The 19,340-nt window shown below is 43.8% G+C and overlaps 1 non-coding gene across 1 annotated transcript; it reads right to left on the reverse strand.

The window, feature by feature from the left end:
* Positions 1-15,588: 15,588 nt before the first annotated feature.
* Positions 15,589-15,695, reverse strand: LOC141654349 (small nucleolar RNA R71). The gene has a single exon (XR_012547909.1). It is a non-coding gene; the product is annotated as a small nucleolar RNA R71 (small nucleolar RNA).
* Positions 15,696-19,340: the final 3,645 nt, after the last annotated feature.

Here is a 19,340-nt window from a genome sequence, read left to right on the forward strand (position 1 = left end):
TGCCTTTGTGATCCCTAGATGGTGAGACTCGAACGAGGTTTTAGTTGGAATGCATTAATTGATATTACGGTCACGGTCGGGCTCCTGTCCGGGCCCCTAACCCTTTTCGACCAATTGGCTCGTCTCGCCGGCATGAGTTTTCTCATCCCCGCGTTTCGAATCCCGATTGAGTCAAGCATACCGTTGACGATACACATTTCTGTTTCGTCAAAGAGCTTTCATCACCTTCGAGCACGAGGCTAAGGCACCCTCCTTACACATTTTGTTTGGATGGTTATCCCTCTCGCAAATCGGGGTTTGATTGCTTGGTGTGTAACCCACCCTTTTAAGCCAAAATCCTTGTCAGCATTATGCATAATATAATGAAACTGTGAGTGCTTATGTTCTATATGATCATAAGTCCTTCCGTGTCATTTTCAAACTTTCAAAAACACCCTTTTGTGCCGCTATAATGGCCATTTCAAACCTCGGTCTTTCGCCGACCGTTGCTTTTCAACACGCCTTTCTAGACCGTCGTAATGGCAATTTTCAAACTCGGTTTTTATAACCATTTCAACACGCCTTTCTACGCCGTCGTAATGACGATTTTTAAACCCGGTTTTTATAACCATTTCAACACGCCTTTCTAGGCCGTCGTAATGACGATTTTCAAACCCGGTTTTTATAACCATTTCAACACGCCTTTCTAGGCCGCCGTAATGATTTTCAAACCCGGTTTCTACAACCATTTCAACACGCCTTTCTAGGCCGTCGTAATGACGATTTTAAAACTCGGTTTTTTACAACCACTTCAAAACACCTTTTTATGCCGTTATAATCGCCGCGTCTAGACACGGATTTTAACCCGTTTCGCGCCGACAATGGCTCTTTCCAAACCCGAGAAAAGCATACACCCTTTTCTCGATACACTTTCGAGATCTCGAGGACCATTGTGACACCCCTCGTTGAGGCAACTAAATATAACTAGTAAATCGTGGCGGAAACACGAGATTTTTAAAACTTTTAATGCTTCTAGTGAAGTCCAACGCGAGGTATCACCAACACGATAGATAAGTTTAGATAATTAAGTTTAAGTTTACAACACAAGTCTATTTATTGGGGAAAAGATATCCCACGAATTAACATCAATTCGAAAAGTAGGTGAGTCTATTATGTAATAACTAATAAGGTCCGAGGTAAGAACTCGCTAGCTCACACGGTCTTCCCCACTTAAGCTTCATCACCAACCTGTCATTCATAATAAATATGAAAGCCACAGTCAGTGGGGAGTAACTCAGGGTTCTCCCAGCCACAATATGTCAAAATACAAGTAATTAAGAATTTAATTAAACAAACAAGCATAAGAATAAATACTTACGGTAACAAGAGAATCATGATTAGTATACAAAATGCAATAAGAGTAGTTATGCATAAATGAGAGAAGAATAATTAGGTCAAACGGTCAAATAATGACTCGACTCAAATGTAAGACAAATTACAAAGTATAGACTCAAACAAGACAACCCTCTAGACTCCAACCTCTTGGTACGACGACGATCATAATACGGTCCTAGTCTAAACCTGGCCAGACTCTCGGGATGGACGACACCCGATTCGACAAACGATACCAAATCGTATCCAAGACTCGAAATATGGTACACCTAACCGTGCCCAAAAGTCGAGTAACCTCAAGCGGAACCTTGTCACCTAACCGTGACCCCCGGTCCGAAGAGGCGGAAGGAAAAATAGCCCAACTCGGAAACAATGGCACCTAACCGTGACCCAATGTCCGAGAGCAAATAAATAAGGAATGTCGAGTAGTCTCACAATGTAAAACGTCACACTCGGGTCACAAATACGAGTGGAAAAGATTGAACAAACATAACGTAAACAATTCATGTGAAGCATGCATAAGTATAAAGGTATGAGAAACATCGGTACTCTCTCCGGTGTGGGCACGGCGCCGCCCACCGGCAGAGGATTCATGCTATGGTGAACAATGTCAAATTAGGTGAGGGTGTATTCTCTGCCGGGTGGCGGCTGCCGGCCCACCGGCAGGGGATACAAGCTAAAGGAAACAAGGTCAAAAACATTCAATGTGTATCCTCTGCCGGGTGACGGCCGCCGCCCACATAGGGGATACACCCTATTATAAAAGACACGAAAATTTCATGTACGCGCTGCCGGTTGGGTAGGCCGGTTGCCGGCCCACCGGCAGGGGATTACAAGGCTTAATTCCTCATTTTTATAACTCAGAAATGCAATGACGTGCTGCCGGTTGGGTAGGCCGGCTGCCGGCCCACCGGCAGAGGATCACTGTATACGAAAACTCAACAAACATTCATCTAAAGCCTTCCAAATTCAACCATCTTTCATTTAATCATTTCATACTTCTTAAACATGATGAATACTCAGAAAATTACCACTTTCAAGATGTAATTAACATATGGGGTGGATTATAAGTCATTAAAGTGAGGCTTAAATCAAATGATTATGAGGGAATTACACTAACATCATCCCATATTTCACCATTTTACAACAAGACATGAAATTACTCCTTAAACATGTGAGAATTGTCATACAAGTATTCTACTCAACACCAAATCACCAAAAGCATGAAAGACACCAAATTTAACATTCATGTGAGTCTAATACTACACAATTCACACAATTTTAACATAAAAGTCGAGTAACCCATCACCGTTACCTTTTTGCACTTCAATCTTCTAAAGACTCGTCAATGATGTAGCTATCCTCCTCCGGGTTGTCCAAGTTCTCCCCTAAACACAAAAATAAAGGTATTAAGTCAAGAATCCACATCCTTGTAAGATGAGAATTTCGAAATAGAGGAAAAGATGGCAACTTTCTTACTTAGAAAGAAGGGAAATGAGAAAAGGAAGAGAATGGCGCGAAAAGGAACGAGATTTGTGAAGAATTGAGTGAGATATGGTGATTTTAGGGTTAGTAAGGGAAGGTTCAACAATGGTGATGTGGTTGTTGGGAAATTTCAGAAATTAGAAGTGAGGGAGATGTAGTTGTGAGGGTTTAGTTGAGGTTTTGTGTAGAGAAAAGAGGGGGAAAAGGCCCATGAGTCAAGTTAAGCCCAATAACTCAAAATGAGTCGGTATCCACTAGAATTTTCGTCCCAAGTCTACTATAACTCGAGTCGGAGAATAATATTATTAAAATCTACACTATTATTACCGTTACACGGCTACGACGATATTTTATGAAAATATGCTTTAAATAATAATTATTTAATAAAAATTACTTAAAAGTTCATTTAAAATATAAGAAAGGCGCGGGGTGTTACAATCATCCCTCCTTTTAAAAAGTTTCGCCCTCGAAACTTAAAACGAAAAGGTATTACCTTAAGAAAACAAACTAGGGTACTTGACACGCATGGAAGCCTCCGGCTCCCAAGTCTCTTCTTCTACATCACCACACTTCCACAACACTTTCACCAAGGGCACCACTTTGCTCCTTAGCTTCTTCTCCTTCTTATCCAAGATACGAATCGGTCTCTCCTCGAAAGAAAGACTAGGCTCAAGCTCGGGAATTTCATTTTGCAACACATGACTAGGGTCGCTAATGTATTTCCTAAGTTGAGACACGTGGAAAACATCATGAACTTTACCCAAGCTCGGGGGCAAATCCAATCTATAAGCCACGGCACCAATCCTTTTTATCACTTCATAAGGTCCAATGTACTTCGGACTCAACTTCCCTTTAACTCCGAACCTCTTTACTCCTTTCATCGGGGACACTTTCAAGAACACCTTATCTCCAACTTCAAACTCCAAGGGTCTACGGCGAACATCGGCATAAGATTTCTGTCGATCTTGGGCGGCTTTCATTCTTTCACGGATGAGCTTCACTTGATCAATCGTCTCGGCTAACTTGTCGGGTCTTAGATCACGAACGTCACTTGCTTGGTCCCAACAAATTGGACTACGACATTTCCTTCCATAAAGGGCTTCATAAGGGGCCATCTTGATAGAAGCATGATAACTATTGTTGTAAGAAAATTCCACCAAAGGTAAGCTCTTCTCCCAACTAGAATGGAAGTCAAGGGCACAAGCACGCAACAAGTCTTCTAGAGTTTGAATCGTCCTCTCGGATTGTCCATCGGTAGCGGCATGAAAAGCGGTACTCATCAACAACTTACTACCCATAGCATCTTGCAAAGCTTTCCAAAATCTCGAAAAAAAACGCGGGTCACGATCCGACACGATCTCCTTAGGAACACCATGGTAACGAACGATCTCTTCAATATAAGCACTAGCAAGACGGTCTAAACTCCAAGTCTCTTTGATAGGAATGAACCTAGCACACTTGGTCAACCTATCCACAACCACCCATACGGCATCCTTTCCACCAACGGTCTTAGGCAAAGCCATCACAAAATCCATGGAAATGGACTCCCACTTCCATAAAGGAACATCCAACGGTTGTAGCAAACCACCGGGTCTCTTATGCTCAATCTTCACTTGTTGACAAGTAAGACATCTTCCAACATATGACACAATGTCATTCTTCATGTTAGGCCACCAAAACTGAAGCTTCAAATCTTTATACATCTTGTCTCCTCCGGGGTGAATCGAATAAGGGGATAGATGAGCTTCATCTAGAACTCTCTTCCTCAAATCAACAGTATCGGGCACGTACATGCGTCCTCGGTAACGAAGGTAACCTTTAGCGTCAATCTCACAATCTTTGCTTTCCCTTCAAGAAGCTTGGCCTGAAAACTTTTAAAGGTAGCATCGTCCACAAGGCTATTTAGAATCTCACGGTGAAGGACGGGCTCGGCAACCATAGCACCAAGATAATCAAAACCACTCTCTACAAGTTGCAAACTCAACTTACGAAACTCGGCACAAAGGTCATCGGGGAGCACGCGAATGGCACTCAAGGAATGAGTAGACTTCCTACTAAGGGCATCGGCAACCACATTTGCCTTTCCTTCATGATACAACATCTCTACGTCATAATCATTCACCAATTCCAACCATCGTCGTTGTCTCATATTCAAATCCTTTTGGGTGAAGATATATCTCAAACTCTTATGATCGGTGTAGATGCGGCAATGGACTCCAATGAGGTAGTGTCTCCACATCTTCAAGGCATGAACAATAGCGGCTAATTCCAAATCATGAGTGGGATAGTTCACCTCATGAACTCTCAATTGTCGCGAAGCATAGGCAACAACTCTTCTATTTTGCATAAGAACACAACCTAAACCCATCTTAGAAGCATCACAAAACACATCAAAGTCAACTCCATCCTCGGGCAAGGTCAACACGGGAGCGGTAGTCAACCTCTTCTTCAACTCTTGGAATGCACCTTCACAAGCTTCGGTCCACACAAACTTGGTCTCTTTCTTCAAAAGTTGAGTCATCGGTCTAGCAAGCTTGGAAAAATCCTTCACAAAGCGACGGTAATAACCCGCCAAACCCAAGAAACTACGGATCTCACCAACATCGGTTGGACTCTTCCACTCGATTACGGCTTCAATCTTGGAAGGGTCTACCATGACACCATCCTTAGATATAACATGGCCTAGAAAGGACACCTTAGACAACCAAAATTCACACTTGGAGAATTTGGCAAACCACTTTTGTCGACGGAGGATTTCCAAAATGGTACGAAGGTGATCGGCATGCTCTTCTTCGGACTTGGAAAAGATGAGGATATCGTCAATGAAGACCACAACACACTTGTCTAAGAACTCACTAAAGGTCCGGTTCATTTGGTCCATGAAGATGGAAGGGGCATTTGTTAAACCAAAGGGCATCACCTTAAACTCGAAATGTCCATATCTCGTGCTAAAGGCGGTCTTAGGGATGTCGGACTCACGAACGGGAATTTGATGATAACCGGATCTCAAATCAATCTTGGAGAAAGTAGAAGCACCTTTGAGTTGATCAAACAAATCTTCAATTCTTGGTAGAGGATACTTGTTCTTGATGGTAACACGGTTAAGCTCGCGGTAGTCAATGCAAAGTCTCATGGATCCATCTTTCTTCTTCACAAAGAGAACGGGAGCACCCCAAGGTGAGGCACTAGGTCTAATGAATCCCTTCTCAATCATCTCATCAAGTTGCTTCCTCAACTCCTTCAACTCGGTTGGCGCCATACGGTATGGGGCTTTAGCAATCGGTCCGGTTCCGGGTAAAAGGTCGATAGAAAATTCTACATCACGCTCGGGAGGGATTCCGGGCAATTCTTCGGGAAAGACATCGGGAAACCCACAAACCACGGGCACTTCTTCGATTTTTGGTAAGGAAGGGGAGGTAGAAGTCACCACACATAGAAAGATTTGGTAACCTTTCCTCTTCATGCTCATCAACTTCAAAGCGGAAATCAATTTCACACCTTCTTGGGAACGAGCTCCTTTATAGGATACGCGGGTGCCTAGCGGACTCTTGAGGCAAATCTTTTGGTCTCTACACTCGAATCTTGCATCATACTTTGACAACCAATCCATACCCAAAATCACATCGAATTCCTCAAGGGGAAAACGAAGTAGGTTAGCGGGGAATAAGGTTCCCGAAATAGAAATAGGAATGTCGGAGAAAATGAGGGAGCAAGAGAATATTTCTCCGGAAGGTAAGGATATAGAAGTTTCCTCACTAGGAATGGGCTCAAGAGCTATTTTTTCCGAAAACTTGGAAGATATAAAAGATAGAGATGCGCCGATATCAAATAAAATGAGGCAAGGTTGATCAAAAATTGAGAACATACCCATAATGATATCGGGATGAGCGACAGCTTCGGCTCGACTCATGACAAAGATAGTTCCTCTTGGCCTAGCATTTGAAGTAGGAGCATTCTTCTTCTCGGGGCAATCGGCAACACGATGTCCGGGCTTCTTACAATGAAAGCAAGTCAAGGGCTTGCCATAGCATCCAACTCCGGGGTGTAGAGCTTGTCTACAATGGTAGCACTTACGGTCCTTCTCAAGTTCATTAGTTGATGTGGGAGCTTGTCCTCTAGGTTCTTGAACTCTTGGTCCTTGTCCTCCATGGTCTTGAATCCTTGGCACAAACCTCCTCTTATTGGCATAGTTGGAAGTAGAAGGTACAAATGGCCTCTTGCCATGAAAGTTAGAACGGTAAGAATGAGAAGAGGAGTGGGTTTTGGAATCTTCTTCAATGGCCTTCAAAGAGCTTTCGGCCCAAATAGCATCATCATAGACTTCCACAAAGGTAGTTGAGCTTCTTCTCACCATGCTTTCCACCTTAGGGTTCAACTTGTTCTTGTAGAAGTAGACACGATCCTCTTCATCTTTCACGAACTTGGAGGCATAATGAGCAAGTTCATTAAACTTGTCGGTGTAGGCTTGAATTGATAGCTTCCCTTACTTGAATTCCATGAATTCCTTCAATCTTTGTTGTTTGAGCTCCTAAGGGTAGAAGCGAGTCTCCACAAGAGACTTGAAGCGGTTCCAATCAAAGTTGGGGTCTTGAGTAGCGGTAGGACCGGTCAAAGTCCACCACCTATCGGCTTCCTTCACAAGAAAGTGAGAGGCTAATCTCACCTTGTCCTCCTCTCGGGCATCAAAGAGAGAGAAGTTCTTCTCCATATCACGAAACCACTCCGAGAGAGCAACGGGATCCACTTCACCACCATAGGTCCTAGCCTTGTTCCTTGCTAGTTGACTTGCAATCCAAGCATAGCTTCCTTGACGGTTAGCTTCGGGTGCAGGGGGAGCGGGTTGAGCATTTTGTTGATTAGCAAGCACTTGCGTGAGGGCTTGCATGATAGCATTCTCCACATTGGTTGGTCGTACCATCTTTTGCACAAGAGCAAACAAGTTAGAACCTATCACAAAACATACACAAAAAGGCTACCAACTTAGGTCCTTAATTCTACCCATCTCTCATTCATTATTCAAGGTCAAGTAAGAATTTTAAGTTGGGGTACACGTGTGTGCGTCGGGAGCAATATATGCTCTGATACCAACTGTGACACCCCTCGTTGAGGCAACTAAATATAACTAGTAAATCGTGGCGGAAACACGAGATTTTTAAAACTTTTAATGCTTCTAGTGAAGTCCAACGCGAGGTATCACCAACACGATAGATAAGTTTAGATAATTAAGTTTAAGTTTACAACACAAGTCTATTTATTGGGGAAAAGATATCCCACGAATTAACATCAATTCGAAAAGTAGGTGAGTCTATTATGTAATAACTAATAAGGTCCGAGGTAAGAACTCGCTAGCTCACACGGTCTTCCCCACTTAAGCTTCATCACCAACCTGTCATTCATAATAAATATGAAAGCCACGTCGGTGGGGAGTAACTCGGGGTTCTCCCACCACAATATGTCAAAATACAAGTAATTAAGAATTTAATTAAACAAACAAGCATAAGAATAAATACTTACGGTAACAAGAGAATCATGATTAGTATACAAAATGCAATAAGAGTAGTTATGCATAAATGAGAGAAGAATAATTAGGTCAAACGGTCAAATAATGACTCGACTCAAATGTAAGACAAATTACAAAGTATAGACTCAAACAAGACAACCCTCTAGACTCCAACCTCTTGGTAGGACGACGATCATAATACGGTCCTAGTCTAAACCTGGCCAGACTCTCGGGATGGACGACACCCGATTCGACAAACGATACCAAATCGTATCCAAGACTCGAAATATGGTACACCTAACCGTGCCCGAAAGTCGAGTAACCTCAAGCGGAACCTTGTCACCTAACCGTGACCCCCGGTCCGAAGAGGCGGAAGGAAAAATAGCCCAACTCGGAAACAATGGCACCTAACCGTGACCCAATGTCCGAGGGCAAATAAATAAGGAATGTCGAGTAGTCTCACAATGTAAAACGTCACACTCGGGTCACAAATACGAGTGGAAAAGATTGAACAAACATAACGTAAACAATTCATGTGAAGCATGCATAAGTATAAAGGTATGAGAAACATCAGGTACTCTCTGCCGGTGTGGGCACCGGCTGCCGGCCCACCGACAGAGGATTCATGCTATGGTGAACAATGTCAAATTAGGTGAGGGTGTATTCTCTGCCGGGTGGCCGGCTGCCGGCCCACCGGCAGGGGATACAAGCTAAAGGAAACAAGGTCAAAAACATTCAATGTGTATCCTCTGCCGGGTGACCGGCTGCCGGACCACCGGTAGGGGATACACCCTATTATAAAAGACACCAAAATTTCATGTACGCGCTGCCGGTTGGGTAGGCCGGCTGCCGGCCCACCGGCAGGGGATTACAAGGCTTAATTCCTCATTTTTATAACTCAGAAATGCAATGACGTGCTGCCGGTTGGGTAGGCCGGCTGCCGGCCCACCGGCAGAGGATCACTGTATACGAAAACTCAACAAACATTCATCTAAAGCCTTCCAAATTCAACCATCTTTCATTTAATCATTTCATACTTCTTAAACATGATGAATACTCAGAAAATTACCACTTTCAAGATGTAATTAACATATGGGGTGGATTATAAGTCATTAAAGTGAGGCTTAAATCAAATGATTATGAGGGAATTACACTAACATCATCCCATATTTCACCATATTACAACAAGACATGAAATTACTCCTTAAACATGTGAGAATTGTCATACAAGTATTCTACTCAACACCAAATCACCAAAAGCATGAAAGACACCAAATTTAACATTCATGTGAGTCTAATACTACACAATTCACACAATTTTAACATAAAAGTCGAGTAACCCATCACCGTTACCTTTTTGCACTTCAATCTTCTAAAGACTCGTCAATGATGTAGCTATCCTCCTCCGGGTTGTCCAAGTTCTCCCCTAAACACAAAAATAAAGGTATTAAGTCAAGAATCCACATCCTCGTAAGATGAGAATTTCGAAATAGAGGAAAAGATGGCAACTTTCTTACTTAGAAAGAAGGGAAATGAGAAAAGGAAGAGAATGGCGCGAAAAGGAACGAGATTGGTGAAGAATTGAGTGAGATATGGTGATTTTAGGGTTAGTAAGGGAAGGTTCAACAATGGTGATGTGGTTGTTGGGAAATTTCAGAAATTAGAAGTGAGGGAGATGAAGTTGTGAGGGTTTAGTTGAGGTTTTGTGTAGAGAAAAGAGGGGGGAAAAGGCCCATGAGTCAAGTTAAGCCCAATAACTCAAAATGAGTCGGTATCCACTAGAATTTTCGTCCCAAGTCTACTATAACTCGAGTCGGAGAATAATATTATTAAAATCTACACTATTATTACCGTTACACGGCTACGACGATATTTTACGAAAATAAGCTTTAAATAATAATTATTTAATAAAAATTACTTAAAAGTTCATTTAAAATATAAGAAAGGCGCGGGAAGTTACAACCATGAACCGTCCCCGAGACCTTTTCAAACATTTCATACTCGATTTTCAAAACATACAATTTTGAATTTCAAAAACCATCTTGGGAAACAGTACGTTGTTTTCCGAGCCGACTCAAACTCAAACTGTCTCTTGCAAACAAACTTAAGACGACCTTTCAACTGACCAACTTGCGGGGATCCATATCTTCGGAAGCCGTCCATAAAGCGACAAACGAATCTTTTTGAAAATCTCTATTTTCGAAAACTTCAGACCACCATTCCAATTCCATCTCGTGTCTATCGAGTCAGAGCAAACGGACTTATAGGTCTTTACTTATGAGTCGTCTCACCACGAGACTCGTCCACAGGCGTCACGCCACTACGTTGGACGCGAGTCGAAGTCCGGTCAACACCGTCACGTTATAAATCGAGTCAGCACCGAGGTACCACACACGGTCACCCTCGTCTTGTTGAGTCTGATCTTTGTCCCGTCCTTCGTGTTATCTGCGTTCAGTCTTTGAACCATGTCGGATTGAGTTGTAATGTGAGCCATTTTTCTGCCTCAGAACCATGGCCCCGTTTTCAGCTTCATCCAACAATAACAACGACAACAGAGATGTCACAATTGCTCAGCTAGCAAGCCTACTCACTGCTCTAAAGGTCACTATGGATCGTGTCGAGACCCGTATCGACACCCTGGAAAACAAGGAAACTGGAGAACACAACACTCCGCCCTTGACTGAAACTGAGAAAAGGCTCAAACTCATGGAAGAACAACTCCTAGCCCGGGGTAACAACATCCACCTTGAAAACAATCGGAGATTTGAACCCGTTGGGGATCAACTACCTGACAACTTTACCCTGACTGATATGCCCAAATTCAAGGGAGTGGAGGACCCACTCAATCACATTCGAGCCTTCAAAGACTACATGGCCATAAAAGGGGTCAAACAGGAACTTTTAACCCGGATCTTTCCATCATCCTTGGAACCGATCCCTCGCCAATGGTACTACTCCCTTGACCCTAAGAACCTCACTACCTGGGATGAGGTTGCAGTTGAATTTGCTAAGCAATATGCTGACAATGTCGAAATCCAAGCCAATACCCGTACTCTTGAGGTCCTAACCCAAAACGATAAGGAGGGATTCACCGAATTCTTGACCCGTTGGAGGAGAGTAAGCACTCAGTTGGTCAACAAGCCGAGTGAGTCAATTTTGGTGGAAACGTTTGTCAACAATATCCGCCCGGTGTATGCCAACTTACTGAGGTACCAAAACATCAAGACGTTCCAGGATCTGCAAATCCTTGGAACCCGCATTGAAGACGACCTCCGAAAGAGTGTCCTAGCCAAAACCACCGGTAGAGGCTACCAGGGATCCACATCAACAGGATCTCGCCCTTATAGCCAAACGAACAAGATTAACGAGGTCAACCTCCTCGAGCCAACCGCCAAGAAAGCTGAGCGCCCTCAAAGAGTGTTCACCAACATAGGGTCAACTTATGCAAGCGCCCTGAAAAGGCTTATGGACCAAGAGAAGTTACAACCAATCGGACCCACCTCGGATCCGTCTGATGCTAAGAAATCCCGCTTCTGGAACCCTAATGCCTACTGCCAATACCACCAAGGGAAAGGTCATGACACGGAAACCTGTTTCAAACTGAAACACGTCATTCAGGACATGATCGAGAAAGGGGAATTACCTTTGCCTCCACCGACTAAACCAAACAACAAGACAAACCCATTGGGAATCCATGCTATCTCCGATGATGAGCCGACCTTGGACTGCTCACACCTCATCTCACCAATTGATGACGAGGTGAATGCCTTGGAGAAGGATGCCTCAGACGGGGTATTCGTGTTCAGTGCCGCAATCATGCTTGCCATGTTCCAACAAGTTGAGGAAGCTATAGCCAGTCTCTCTGAAAGGATTACCCGACTTGACGACACATACCGACGACTGATTTTCAATCCCCCAACACCACGCCCAAGGGAGGGTCCCTCAAGCACCCAAAACTACCCTCACCAGGAAGGATTGCTCCCGCGACCATTCTGGCATGCACCTCACAATAATCACCCTCACAATAATTATCCCCACCATAATAAACCTCACAAAAACTACTCTCACAAAAATTACCCTCACAAAAATCTCCCTCACAAAAACTGCCCACCGAGGAATATCCCTCCGAGGTACCCTCGAGATCCCGAAATCAATGGTATCTGGAGAGATGATGCTGAGGATATCTATATAGTCCCAGGGAAAGAGAAACGGGCAAAAGAGATCGGTCATCTTACCCGGTCCGAACGCCCCTATCAAAACCCGAACAATTCAACGGTCGTTCCAACTACGAATGACCACACTGTCCCAGACGTGGACACTCAACCGAAGGCTCCCGAGAATTCGATCCTCAAACAACTGCATAAAGCAAAAACCAAAATCTCAATTTGGCAACTGATTGCTACATCCTTCGAGCATCGGCAAGCTCTACTACAAGCCTTGGGAAAACTGACTGTGCCCTCTACCTCCTCCCCCGAAGAAGTAGTGGCACACGTGACAAGGGATGTCCCCAACTTGAGCAACCCGGTCATCTTCTCTGATGAAGATATCCCTCCCTTCGAAGCCAACCATAACCTGGCCCTGTACATCACCGTACAGTGCCTCAAAAAGAATGTGCCTATGGTTCTTATGGATGACAGATCTGCGGTAAATGTCATTCCCCTCAAAACAACTCACAAACTGGATATCAAGGAAACTGATTTAGTCCCAACCAATCAAGGAGTACGCGCTTATGACGGCACTCGTCGTAAGGTTGCAGGGCTTATCACTCTAACCTGATGTGATCAACATTTGAGCATATTTAGTCCCCGAATTAGCCTCGTTCCTATGCTTTTTAGTGCATATTTGGGTCATTTACTATCTTTAGTCCTTTGTTTTGCATATTCTTTGAGGTTTTGTTTCCGTGGTAGGAGAGGAGTGAAAACCTTGCATTTTCATGGCAAAATAGAGCTAAATTGATCGAATCTAATGACCAAGCATAAAAAAGAAGACAAGACTAGAAGGCCTTTGTACATAATGTAGTAGATGGGCAATGATGAAGAAGATCCTTGCATCCCCGACAAAATCCCGGAAAATTGTTGGAAGAAGAAAAGAAGAAAAGAAGAAATGGAAGCTGAGCTAAGATCCGCTCGTCTCACTCCTCGGGGCGCCCGTCCAAAAGCTCGCCAGGACGCTCGTCCTTACCGCCAGGCCGCTCGTCCAGAAGCTCCCCAATACGCCCGTCCCGACCCGTGGACGCTCGGGTTGTCTTCCAGAGAAACACGTCTCTTCTTTCTTCATTCGAGATGCGCATATTTTTGGAAGACTAGCTAAAAGGAGACCCGCATCTTTTCTTGAGAGGAGCGATTCCTCAAGGACTTAATCGTCATTTAAGCCCTTAGTAACCCTAATTTGTGCACCTAATCCCCACTATAAATACCCCATTACTCTAATTAGATTATCATGTTCTTCTTATCAATCCTTAGTGTAGTTTATATTTTTCTAATCTCTCTTTAATCTTGTAATCAACTTCTAATCAAGTATTAATACAAATCTCATTTCCTTAATTTCTCTATTGTTCATCTTTTATTTTGGGTAATTGAAGATTATTTGGGTTTATTAGGAGATTGACAACCTTCCATCAATCATCAAGTACTTCTATTATTCTTTGCATTATTATTTTGGAATCATCATTTGCTAGGTATAATACTCTTAATCCCTTTTTGATTATTATTAATCATCTTCATTTATTCATCATGTTTTGCTTTGTTAATATGATTCACAACCTTGTTAACATGTTAAACTTGATAATGAGTGAGTAGTTTCCTTAACTAGGGTTAACAGGGAATTAGGGGAAACCAATATGGGGGATGATTCATGCTTAATCTAATATGTTTTCATAATTTATTTGCTTGCTTGTTGTGATCTCAACTTATGCACATGTTATATTTGATGAAATGCGAGCCTATGAATCCTTGCATTTTTTTTACCCATCACTTACCTTTTCAATGAGACTTGTAAGACATAAACCAACTCGAGTCTCATTAGACCATGCATATAGTTGAGTAGGGAGGATTAAGTCGACTTCTAGGTGTTGTACAATCTAATCGATTCGGCTCCGGGACCCAAACCTTCATAGGATTATAAGATATAAACCAACTCGATCCTATCACAACAATAATTGCTTGCTTATAATTTGAGAATATGTTTGTATGATCAATTCCCATGAATCCCCTATGAACCCATGACACCCTAGTGCTTTTAATCAATTATTTACATCTCATTTTAGTCATCTTGCTTGTTTACTTTCATTGTTATTTAGTTTAGTGATCTTCTTATCTCAATCCAAATTGTGACACCCCTAGACACCACTACTTGCAATCGAAAATCCTACATCAATACCCGTCCCTTGGGATCCGACCTTTACTTACCTCTTTACTAGTAGTAGAGTTGTTTGTGAAGTTATAAATATTGTTTTGGTCTAGGTGCTCCTAACGACAAGTAACCGAAATCTAAGCTAAGAAAGCGGACCGACCAAAAAATGGCGCCGTTGCCGGGGACGGTGTTAACTTGATTTGATTTTCTTTGATTGTTATTAGTTGTGTCTTTTTTTTCCTTGGGGAAGTAAAACTCCTCAAGGTTTGTTCTAATTGTTTTCGAGTTGTTTGATATTTTACATGTCTAGAAGATCACAAGGTAACTTGTTACCCATTGATCACGAAATTGAAAGGACTTTGACAACCAATATAAGACTTGCTAGAAATACTTTTAGAGGTATTGGTGAGGTTGTAGATATTTAACCAAACACTATTGAATTCATCAACCCTTTTGCAAGAGAAGGTGAGGAGAACCCAACACAAAATCAATCACACAATCAACCCACAATGCCTAAGTTTTCATCACATTCCGTACCAACCGAGGAGAACCTACCCAATGGTACTCCCACACCACAACACTTAACCGGAAATTTTAATGCAAAATCCGCATTTATCCAATTAGTCAAAAGAAGCCAATTTGGGGGGATGCCTAGTGAAGACCCTCATTCCCACATGGAGACTTTTTGTGACTATTGTGATGCGATTTCACAAACCGGAGTGACTCAAGACCAAATTCGATGGGTCTTATTTCCTTTTTCTCTAATTGGCACCGCGAAACAATGGTTGAAAAGCCTTGATAAGGCTACTCTTGGAATTGACTCTTGGAAGAAGTTGGCTCTAGCTTTCTACAAAAAATTCTACCCTCCGGAAAAGACTAACATGCTAAGAGCTCAAATTACGAGTTTTAAGCAAAGGGACGAAGAATCTTTGTATGAAGCTTGGGAGCGATTCAAAGGAATTTGTCGCTCATGTCCTCATCATGGACTTAGCGAGTGGTTCTTGGTACAACAATTTTGGAATGGTCTTTATGAAGACTCAAGAAACATTCTAAACATGGGATCAAATGGTATGTTCACCGAAGTTAACGATAATCAAACTTGGAACAAGATTGAGGAAATGGCGGTCCATAATTCACAATATAGTAGACCTCGCAAGGCTACTAGAGGAGGAAAGCATGAAGTGGACTCTATTACTCAATTGGGTGCTCAACTTAGTGCTCATATTGATACCATCAACTTGAAGTTTGAGAAAGCTATGGCTAAGCTTGAAGAAGCCTCAAAATCACCAAAGCATCATGTCAATGCCATGGTGGCATCTTCATCAATCCCAAGTGGGATATGTGAAAATTGTGGAACTTTGGGACATGACCAAAGTGAAGGTAGGGGAACAAATCACCGACCATAACCGTTGCAACCGGACCACTGGAAAGGCAAGCCAGTTTTCAGTTAGTCGACATCGACGCCTCCTTCAACATGCTTCTGGGACGTCCCTGGATCCACGCCGTCAAGGCGATTACCTCCACCCTTCATCAGAAAATCAGGGTCCCATTTAACGGGAAAACGATCACGATTCCTGCTTCCCCGATCAAAGCCGTCATGAAAAAAAGGAATACCTCCCAAGCCATCGAGGAGGACGACAACGAGATGTGGGGATTTTAAGCTGTGAATACCCTAACTGATGAATCAGCAACCTTTGATTGTGACCCGTTTGCCAACCTCACGGTCAACCGCATTCTGATGCGCTAGGGTTATTTCCCGGGTTTACCCCTCAATCCGCTAAATAGCACCTTACCTCCCTTGAAACAGGCTAAGGTCCCCAATATCCCCTTCGGGCTGGGCTATGAACCTACCGATGAAGATATCTAGGAGATGAACCTCCTAATTCGGAAGCGCAAGAAGCACGGAGTTATCCTCCGTCCTTATCATCTGACCCTCAATGGATACATTGTCCCCGAGGGAGAGTCTGAGCTCTACCACAGCTTTCCGGAGCCGATCTATGACTCTGTGGCCAAGGTCAGGTACCCGGGTGTAGAAGTCGTCCAGGACTGCTACTTCATCCCCAACAACACCGAAGCTGCATCAACCGAGTCTAAGTCGTTCCCATGCCTCAACGGACAAGCTATCACTCACCTCTTTGGGGAAGATAACATCAAGCACCTCGACTATGAGGACATCATCAACATTGCTCTAAGGGACAACCCGTTTGACCCCACCGCCTTGATCTCCGATACTGACCCGGAGAAGGCTACACAAGGCTGGAGGAAAACTGTCAAGTGGACCGATCGCCAAGGCCGCGTTCTCAAGATCACAACTGGAGAAGGCCCGATGTTCAAAGAGGGAAGTGAAGAAGAATCTGAGTCGAAGTCGGAGTCAGAGTCAGAGTCTGTCTTAGCTCCTAGCACTCTTGATGTCCCAGTCAAGGTCCCCTTCCCGCTGTTTTATCACAAGCTTGCGGCTGCTTCAGAGGCCAAGTCAACTAACGTCGTCCCCACTCCCATGGAAGGTGACAACCTGGAGCCTGTTCCACGGGCCAGCTTCTCTGCTGTGTCGCCTCTGACCGACCATGAGATGTCTGTCCTGTCCGAGCTTTTCGCTCGAGTTAACTTAATGAATGCTAAGTTTGCTTATTACTCATCTCAATTTAACTGCAATGCAATTCTGAATGACTATGGGGAATTTGACTTGAGAGACTACCCACCTCACTTAGCCAAAGAACTTGACAAACGGGCAACCAGGACCCCCATCATTGAGGAGACCGAACCTATTAACGTAGGAACCGACAACACACCTCAAGAACTTAGGATAGGGACAACCCTTGACCCCTCGGAAAGACAACAATTCATTGACTTCCTACACGAATACAAGGACGTATTCGCCTGGTCCTACAGAGCTATGCCTGGGATTGACAGAGAAATTGCTGAGCACATGATACCCATTAAGCCCGGAACTAAACCCGTGAAGCAAAAGCTGCGCCGAATAATCCAAGAGTGGGCCCTAAAAATCAAAGAAGAAGTGGATAAACAGTTCAAGGCTGGTTTCATCAAAGTGTCTGAGTATTCTGACTGGGTGGCCAACATTGTTCCTATACCAAAGAAAGACGGGAGAATTCGGGTTTGCGTCGACTTCAGGGATCTGAGCAAGGCGAGTCCAAAGGACGACTTCCCTTTGCCACATGTTGACATTCTGGTGGAAAATACCGCCGAGCACGCCCTCCTATCATCCATGTACGGGTATGCTGGGTACAACCAGATCAAAATGGCTGAGGAAGACATGCACAAGACTGCATTCACTACACAATGGAGTACATATTGCTATACGGTCATACCTTTCGGTCTCATTAAGGCCGGAGCAACCTATCAAAGAACCGCTACCACTCTTCTACATGATATGATGCACAAGGAGGTAGAGGTATATGTCGATGATATGTTTGTCAAGTCAAGAGAACGAGATGACCACATCAACGCCCTTCGGAAATTCTTCGCTCAGCTGCGGAAATATAACATGAGACTAAATCCTCAGAAATGTGCATTCGGGGTCACCTCCGAAAAACTCTTGGGACATGTCGTCAGTAAAAGAGGCATTGAGATTGATCTAACCAAAATCAAAGCCATTCAGCAAATGCCTCGGCCTAAGAACGAGAAGGATATTTTGGGGATTTCTCGGTCAGGTTCAATACATCAGCCGCTTCATAGCCAAGCTCACCATGATTTGGGAGCCAATATTCAAGAAACTTCGCGTCTCCGATCACACCGATTGGGACGACGACTGTCAAAAGGCCTTCGACAAGATAAAGGAAATCCTATCTAAACCACCTGTCTTCATGCCACCGCAACAAGGGATTCCTTTATCCCTGTACCTGACTGTCACCGACACAGCCATGGGAGCAATGCTAGCGCAAACAGTCAACGGTGAACAACGAGCCATCTACTACATCAGCAAGAAATTCATGGAGTATGAGGCGAGGTACACCCAACAAGAAAAGACATGCCTTGCCCTAGTATGGTCAACAAAGAAGCTGCGACATTACATGCTCGGCTACACGGTTCACATCTATTCTAAGATGGACCCGGTCAAATACATCTTCGAAAAACCCGTCCTAAACGAAAGGCTGTCTAGATGGACACTCATGCTGTCCGAGTTTGATCTCAAGTTCGTACCCCTCAAGGTTATCAAAGGAAGGGCAGTCGCTGATTTCCTGGCGGAGAATCCCATCAACGAGGATCCAACGACAGACACATGGTCACTTTCTGATGAGGACATCCTTTGTGCTGACACCGACGCATGGGACCTATACTTCGATGGTGCATCCAATCTGAGAGGCTTCATGGTAGGAATCCTTCTGATATCGCCGGAGGGAGAACATGTTCGATCTCGGTCAAACTAGACTTCGCCGTCACCAACAATGCCGCCGAATATGAAGCATGCCTCATCGGCCTACAAGCAGCCATAACACTCGGCATCAAGAGACTGAGAGTCCACGGCGATTCCTCACTCATAATCAATCAGGTGTCCGGATCATGGAAAATCCGAAGTGACAGCTTAGCTCCCTACCGAGCGAAAATCAATCAAGAGGCCGAGTTCTTCGACCAAGTCGACTACTTCCACTTGCCACAAGAGGAAAATCAATTTGCT

This window comes from Silene latifolia, chromosome 4 (genome assembly GCF_048544455.1).
Source record: "Silene latifolia isolate original U9 population chromosome 4, ASM4854445v1, whole genome shotgun sequence".
NCBI lineage: Eukaryota > Viridiplantae > Streptophyta > Magnoliopsida > Caryophyllales > Caryophyllaceae > Silene > Silene latifolia.